Below are 9,188 nucleotides of genomic sequence, written 5' to 3'. Positions count from 1 at the left end.
TAACATGCTCTTTAGCTTCCTTTTTTCCTGGCACTTCAGTATCACTTGGAAGCGTGCCAGGTTGACGATTCAGTAATGCATTAGCAATCTGCCCAATCTGATTCTCCAAGGTCTTTATAGAAACAACTTGGCTCTTGCACATGAGCCTCAACTCCCCCAATTCAGATTTTTTATTAGTTTGCGGTAACTGCTGAAGTTGAAGTTGTTGCCTAGGGGCATATTGCGGTTGTTGAAAACCAGGAGGGTTATACTCCTTTGCTGTGTATGGATGATAATGTTGTTATATAGTATTCTGATTGTTGCTCCAACTGAAGTTAGGATGATTGCGGTTATTGGGATGATAACTGGCTGGAGCTTGCTGTTGTGATCTCTGAAAGTTGTTCACAAATTGAGCTGATTCGCTAGAAATAGTACACTGCACAGTTTCATGTGCCCCCGCACAAAGTTCACAAACACTAGTGATTTGATTCACTCCATAATTAGCCAAAGAGTCCACTTTCATCGTCAAAGCTTGAAGTTGAGCAGCTATAGCAGTAGCTGTATCCACTTCCAGAATTCCTGTTACCTTGCCTTGCAACATTCTTTGCGTAGGATTCTGGTATTCATTAGCTTCCATGTGCTCAATCAACTCATAAGCTTCATTATAGCTTTTGGCCCATAAAGCTCCACCAGACCCTGCAGCGAGCATAGGTCTAGACTGTGCGCCTAAACCATTGTAGAAACAATTTATAATCATCCAATCAGGCATGCCATGGTGTGGGAACTTCCTTAGCATCTCCTTATATCGATCCCAAGCCTCACACAGAGATTCTTTTAGTTTGCTGTGCAAACTGATTAAGAGCATTCTTGATTGCAGCAGTCATCGCCATAGGAAAGAATTTAGTGAGAAACTTTTGAGCAAGATCCTCCCATTTGGTGATAGACCCTGGTGGTAGAGAATGTTACCAACACTTTGCTTTATCACTTAGAGAGAATGGGAAGAGTCACAGCTTGATAGCATATTCAGTCACCCCATTAAACTTGAAAGTGTCGCATATCTCGATGAAATCCCTGATATGCATATTGGGGTCTTTTGTAGGAGAACCCCCAAACTGAACTGAGTTCTGTATCATCTGAATCGTGCTCGACTTGATCTCAAAAGTGTTAGCCGAGATGGCTGGTCTGATGATACTTGACTGAATATCATTAATCTTAGGATGAGAATAGTCCATCAAAGCCTTGAGAATTTCTGCTTGATCTCCCATCACTACTAAAGCTGGTTCCTCGACTTTCTCTTCCTATTCTACTTTCTCTTCATCCTCAAAAACTTCCCTTCGAACCACTACAGCTTCCCTCTCGGCTTGATCCAGAGTTCTCTTACGAGCCCTCAAACGCTTATGCATACACGCTCGCTAGAGTACCTGAAACACGACAAGGAAAAGAGTAGGTAAGTAACAATGTCTGAGGCAATGAACTTTAACGATCACTGATGACAAACACATAAACTAAAAGTTAACACCGTATCCCCGACAACGGCACCAAACACTTGTTAGTCGCTAAACACGCGCTAATAATTCACGCAAGTATACGCGATCGCAAGTAACATAGAATTATTTCTAGTTCGTTCCCACAGAGACTAGTTTAAGTTAACTTTGTGATTTATGCACTTATGCAACAATTATATGGCTATTATTCAATACTAAGACGAATAACATTTTGGGTTTTAATTATACTACGATTAACTATTGAGAATTATACTAGAGAATATTAACTAAGAGATTAAAGAGAGTTGAATAATATATAACACAAACATGGGATTCTAACTTCATTAAATAATACATTCAATATCCTTTTTGTTCTTAACCTTAGCATGCAATGGTGATGATACTAATCTGATAACACGAAACTGCTAAACGCCAACTTTCGTTGCACGAATAACATACTACCAGACATCCACAAAAGAGATAGAAGCTGAATATACACCAATTATATTGAGACCCTATATGTCTATAGAATTTGACAACATAATGGCTTTGTTAGATATATTTGAGATGTCATGTCTAATATGTTTCATGTTTAGTTTTCAGATCTTAACAAACATAAAATATTAGTACTCACTGGAATCGATACTTACTGGAAGTCAGAACTTAAGGATATCAGAACTTAGATTATCAGAAGATAGATATCAGAACTTAAGTATGGGAGGACTTACAGTTAAGGAAGGAAGCTGATTTACAGGATAGAAGATCGAGACTAAAACAAAAGAAGATATGCATGGAAAGAGTTAGAAGATAAGAAGACTTGTATAAGATATCTGATTGATATATTTTAGGAAACAGAATTATATTCCATAATAATTAGAAGTTATCTTGTAACTGTGTATATATAAACACAGACATAGGTTTACACTATATGTGTTATCATTATCGAGAAGATCATACATTGTAACCTAGCAGCTCTCGTGATATTTATTCATCACTGAGAGAGAACAGTTCCATTGTAACAGAGTTTATTATATTGGATATATCTGTTTACTGTTACTTGTGTTCAAAATCGATTTGATTGTATTAAACACTGTATTCAACCCCTTTCTACAGTGTTGTGTGACCTAAAAATTGGTATCAAAGCTTATCTGTTAACACACATACAGTAAAGATCCAAACAATCATGTCTGAAGAAGCAGAAAATCCAACCAAGCCCACCAAAACTGAAGAAACTAAAAATACTCAAATCCACAGTCGATATGAGACTATTAGGGTTCCCATATTGAGACCTTCTGAGTACCCCATATGGAAAGTAAAGATGGCTATGTTTCTGGAAGCTACAGATACAGAATACCTTGACAGAATTAATGAAGGATAGCATAAGCCAACCAAGCTCTCTGTTGTAGTTGCAGATCAGCCAACAAAGACCATACCAAAGGAGAAAAGTAAGTATACAGCTGAAGATATCTCATACATTGCCAAGGATGCAAAGGTAAGGCATTTGATGCATAATGCCATTGATAATGTCATGTCAAACAGGGTAATTAATTGCAAGAATGCAAAGGAGATATGGGATACTTTGGAGACAAGATGTCAGGGAACTGATGCAATCAAGAAGAACAGGAGGACTATACTCACTTAAGAGTATGAGCACTTTGACTTAAAAGCTGATGAGTCATTAACTGACTTATATGACAGGTTTGTCAAACTCTTGAATGATCTGTCACTGGTGGACAAGGAATATGATCTTGAAGATTCAAATCTAAAATTCCTTTTAGCTCTTCCTGAAAGTTGGGATTTGAAGTTTACTACTATAAGAGACAACTATGCTCTTGATGAAACTACTGTTGATGAAATTTATGGTATGCTCAAGACTTATGAACTTGAGATGGATCAAAGGAGCAAGATGCATGAGAGAAAGTCAAGGAGAGTTGCTCTTAAGGCTGAGGAGGAATCCCCCAAAGTGGCTGTCTCAAAGAAAGGAAAAGGAAAGGCTCTCATCATAAAGTCTGATTCAGAATCATCAAGTTCTGATGATGATGATTCAGAAACTGAAAGTTTACCTGAAATAGATGCTGATGAAGAAATGATGAAATAGTGTGCTCTTATGGTGAAGGGTATCACAAAGATAGCCTACATGAAATTCAGAAGGGGAAAGAAGTTTTCCAAGAAATGTGGAAGTACTGATAAGAAAGGGTTCAGAAAGTATGAAGGTAAAAGTGCAAAGTCTGACAGAGGAGACAACTCAAATGTTAAATGTTACAATTCTGGTGAAAGAGGCCACATATCTCTTGACTGCAAGAAAGGAAAGAGTGACAAAGGCAAGGCACTTTTCACAAAGAAGAAAAGCTGGACAGACTCTTCAGATTCTGAAGATGAGGTGAATTATGCTTTAATGGCAAATGCAGATGGCAGCCCTGAAACTGCTGAATTGAAGGTACCTCAAACAACTTATGCTTTTCATACTGATGATATTACTGAGTTGAGATTATATCTTAAAACCATGTTTATTAGCTCCAAAGATCAAACTTTAACATGTGAAAGATTAACTTCTGAAAATCTTGCTTTTAAGAAAATGAATGATTATTTAGAAAAAGAGTTAGTTATTTTCCATCAAACTCAGAAAGAAAGAGATGATGCTTTTTATGTTAGAGATGAATTGCTAAAATTGAATAAATCTCTAAAAACTGAGTTAGACAAAGAAAGAGAGATTATCTGGACTTGGACTAACTTTGGCAGAACAACTCAGAAGTTATTAAGTAGTGGAAACTAGAAAGAGGGCTTAGGTTATGGAGATGATAAAAGTGAAAAAGGAACTGAACAAATTGAGCCAATTATTGTTAAACAAACTGCTAAGCCTAAGGTAAATACTGTTAAGTTTGTAAATGCTAAAGGATCCGCTGCAAACGCTAACAAACTTAAAAAGGCCAAAGGATCCAAGCAAGTCTGGGTCCTTAAAACTAACCATTAGTGGACTTTGTGATTGCAGGGCAACGGGAAAGATATCCTAGTGCTGGACAGTGGATGTTCAGGACATATGACTGGAAATAAAGCCCTGCTATCAGACTTTGTGGAGAAAGCTGGCCCAGGAGTTTCTTATGGAGATGGCAATATGGGAAAAACTCTGGGATATGGCAATATCAATCTTGGGAATGTCATCATTGAAATAGTAGCTCTTGTCTCAGGACTTAAACACAATCTGCTGAGTGTGAGCCAAATCTGTAATAGAGGTTATCATGTGAATTTCTTTGAAGAACACTGTGAAGTTGTAAGAAATTCTACAGGCAAAGTGGTTCTGAAAGGTTACATGCATGGTAATATTTACGAAGCCAGACTTTCAACAAGTTTCGATGGTTCTACAATCTGTCTGTTGAGTAGAACATGAATTGAAGAAAGCTCGAATTGGCACAAAAGTCTCTCTCATTTAAACTTTAATAACATAAATGAGCTTGTAAAGAAATATCTTGTGAGAGGACTTCCAAAATCAGTATTTGCTCCTGATGGCCTTTGTGATTTATGTCAAAAGGCAAAACAAAGAAAATCTTCTTTCAAGAGCAAAACTGAGTCATCAATTCTTGAGCCTTATCACCTACTGCATGTTGATCTATTTGGTCCAGTCAATATCATGTCTATTGCAAAGAAGAAATATGCTATGGTTATAGTGGATGAGTTCACAAGGTACACTTGGGTATACTTCTTGCACAAGAAGAATGAAACTGCATCTACTCTAACTGATCATGTCAGACAGCTGGATAACTTAGTCAAAGATTCTGTTAAAATTATAAGAAGTGATAATGGCACTGAGTTCAAGAATTCAATCATGGAAGAGTTCTGCAAAGAGCATGGAATCAAACAGGAATTTTTTACACCTGGAACTCCACAGCAAAATGGAGTTGTAGAAAGAAAGAACATGAATCTCATTGAAGCTACACGAACTATGCTTGATGAAGCAAAGCTACCAACCTACTTTTGGGCTGAAGCTGTGCAAACTTCTTGTTTTACACAGAATACTACACTCATAAACAAGCATGGAAAAACACCATATGAGATGGTGAAGAAAAAGAAGCCAAATCTGAAATACTTTCATGTATTTGGATGTAAGTGTTTTGTTCTTAAGACTCATCCTGAACAGCTCTCAAAATTTGATCTAAAAGCTGATAAAGGAATTTTGTTGGATATCCACTTTCCACAAAAGTCTTCAGAGTCTACAATTTAAGAACAAGGGTTGTCATGGAATCTATCAATGTATCTTTTGATGATAAGAAGATTACTGGACTTGAAGATTTCAGTGATCACGATCAGCTGAGATTTGAAAATGAAGACTTAAATTCTGATGACTTATACTCTAATCCTGTAAGTACTGATGTTATTGAATCTGTGGTAACAACTCCAAAGGAAAATGCACCTGTCTAGGGGGAGCAAGTTGAAGATCCTACCACATCTCAAGACTCTCAAGAAGCATCAGAACCTGTCACTAGCTCTTCAAGTTCTGATTCATCTAGTTCTGATGAGCCAAATTCTGATAATTCTGGAAACTCTGATACTTCAAATCCTGAAGGATCCAAGTCAAATTCTGAAGTCTCAGAGAGTATAACTACAGGGGGAGCATCAGAAAATGCTGATGGAGACAACATGGAGATCCTGAAGCAGGTGTCAGAACTACAACTGCAACATCAAATGAATGTCTCTATCATTCTTTTCTATCTCAGACTGAACCAAAGAAAGTGGAAGAAGCTCTTCAAGATGCTGATTGGGTGCAAGCAATGCATGAAGAGTTAAATGAATTTGAAAGAAATAAAGTCTGGACCCTAGTGCCAAGACCAAAGAACAGATCAGTAGTTGGCACAAAATGGGTGTTCAGAAATAAAACTGACAGTGATGGTATAATTACAAGGAATAAAGCAAGGCTGGTTGCTAAAGGCTACTCTCAACATGAGGGTATTGATTATGATGAAACATTTGCACCAGTTGCTAGATTAGAAGCCATAAGAATCTTTTTGGATTATGCTGCTCACAAAAAGTTTAAAGTCATTTAAATGGATGTAAAAAGTCTTTCAACCCCCTTCTACAGTGTTGTTTGACCTAACAGGCTTAATGCACAAGTTATCTATCGTGATTATATAGGGCAAGTAAGATGGTTAAAATTATCTACGAATCATGCATAACAATAACACATGAACCTATGCTAGCATGACAAGTTCTAAATCCTTAAATTTACTGTCGCTTCATTAAAGATTAACACACTATCTTATAAGTTCGCGACGCTCATAAGATGAATAAGCACAACCAATACTAGGTTATCATACTATCACCACACATCAAGGCATCGAAACAAATTAACTAAAGAAATCCATAAATAAATCCGTAGAACCCCATGATAACGATTAGCGCATAATCGGACTAATCATCAACGTGAGTTCCGATGAAAGCATGGTATAATAAACATAGTCTTTATACTAAATAAATAATAAACCAAGTACGAAATAAGAGTATAGGTTCACGAATAAGAAAACTAGCATCCAAAGTTATAACTTAAAACAAAGAATCACGAGTATAAACCTAGATCTTCTTCGTCTTTGTCGGATTGTGCTATACGATCTTCTTACGTCTTCTCCTTAGCTCTGGTACGTCTTCTCTTAAAAAATGACCTTTGTTTATGTATATATAGCAGCCCATGCATAGTAGAAGTCCATCAAATCAAAAGCCCACAAGAATCAGGATTCTGAATTCACGACCTGGCGCGAGCACACGCTTGACCACTGCATGCGCGCTGTGTTTCTGCTCCTCGGGCGCGGGTGCGCGCTATGACAGTGCGGGCGCGCCGGTCTTCTGGAAAAAACTTTTTTTCTTCTTTTCTTGCTGCAATGAGTTGGTCTTCACGAGCCTTTGTTCCTTGGACACCATCCTAACACCATATTAGCGTCAAATCAATGCTAATCACCTGAATTCCGAATTAATGCCTGAAATGTAAAAACACTCGAAAACACATTAAAACACCAATAACTTGAGTACAAAAACACCAATTCAAAGCTTAATGGAGCATTATAAAATGTCATAAATGCCACTCAACATGTCCTCCTTGTTTCCCTGCACAAATTGATTAACAGTAGTATAAGATATTTTTAATAAAGATTCTAATGAGTAAATTTTCAACCATAGTATCAAGGTGTACCTCATTGATCACTTCGTATACAGATTTCCTGATCATAGTTCTCACTTCCCGATCTTCCAACATAATCTGAATTGTTCCTGTCTCATCTTTTTCACTTACATAAATTTCAAACCTATAGGATAATAGTATAATTCTTGTTACTCTACATAATTGATGATTTTCATATAAATCAAGTGTAGAAACATACTTCTTATCCGCATATGGAAGAGTTCGTGTACAGAGACTGTATCGATCAACAACGCATTTTCTGGAACTTTTAAAGTAACATGAAGTACATATAGGATTACAACATGATTTAATCTGCTGCACAATAGCAATTTTGATTTGACAGATTACCTCAGCCTACAATATTTTGGTCTTTCTATTAGATAACCATTTTTTTCCGCAGCATGTTTCCCTACTAAAACTGGAACTTAAGAAGGTAATGACTATTTCATACCTCAATATAAGATTCACCCAAATTCTTCACATCCTGAACTTTGTAAATCTTTCGAGAGCGGTTCTTTGGTGTAGAGAGATTGAGATTTGAAAATAGTGGTTTTGATATCCTAATGAATTGATACATGCAGTTGCATATAGTTTGGTTGTTGAGATTAAATTTAGAACTACCTTAATAATAAATCTCACATACATTTTTCTTAGCTTTGCAACACTGTGGTGTTTGTAGTTGATGTAGAAATTAGTTGCTCCAACATGTGAGATGATAGCTTCATCTATCAGGTCAAACATTAGTTTCTTTGTGTTATATAATTTATTTATTGACTGGAAATAAAGTATTTTTACAATATACCATTCCATTTTGTTATTCCGGCACTCCCAATTATAAGAATGATTGGATGTTTATAATCTCCTTAAAGAGCATCCGCAAAGAATTCAGCAAATTCATCCATAATTTTATTATGTGATCAAACAAAGAATAACAAAAATAATACTTAGATTGTTAGATACAGAATTGTACCTTCCTCATGTCTGACCTGTAACTTGTATGCATAGTACTCCTTCATTGTTACTCTTTTACGCTTTTTACCAGCATTATTTTTGGTCTGAACATAAGGGATATCATCATAATATCCATCCTCTTCAGTTGGAAACAGAAGAGGGTATTGCAAGGCCATTAATTTGGGATGTATGTTAGAAATACGTTGAAGACCATCAGTTTTGCTCTCAATAATAATATTCCTTTCACCACATGTATCTTCTAAGTCTCCAACCATGATTGCTCCAACTTCATTTGACGGTCCTATAAATTTTTCACGTCCATTATCAGCCCTACACATTTTCATAACAATTTTCAAATCTTGTATAGTTTCTTCTTTGAAACGATCACGGGCCATGCGAAAGTATTTTACCAATTCATTTGTATCATCCAACATTCTTAACAGCCCTTCAACAACTTCAGCATCTACTGTCTCACCATCAGAAACATTAACCCAACGCATTTTATTCTCCACTTCATGATCAGTGTCATAAATTTATAATTAACAAAATTTGGGATTTACACCATCATTTGGTATAAGAGAACCAAACACATGATGGTTCTGTCCATTTAGGCG

The 9,188-nt window shown here is 36.5% G+C and overlaps 1 non-coding gene across 1 annotated transcript; it reads left to right on the top strand.

Annotated features, from left to right (window-relative positions):
• Positions 1–746: 746 nt before the first annotated feature.
• LOC141694369 (small nucleolar RNA R71) lies at positions 747–854 on the top strand. Its single transcript, XR_012563683.1, has one exon. It is a non-coding gene; the product is annotated as a small nucleolar RNA R71 (small nucleolar RNA).
• The last annotated feature ends 8,334 nt before the right edge of the window (positions 855–9,188 follow it).

Source organism: Apium graveolens, chromosome 10 (genome assembly GCF_009905375.1).
Source record: "Apium graveolens cultivar Ventura chromosome 10, ASM990537v1, whole genome shotgun sequence".
In the NCBI taxonomy this organism is placed as follows: domain Eukaryota; kingdom Viridiplantae; phylum Streptophyta; class Magnoliopsida; order Apiales; family Apiaceae; genus Apium; species Apium graveolens.
The sequence above is the reverse complement of the archived record's forward strand: the minus strand, read 5'-3'. Positions and strand labels throughout refer to the sequence as shown.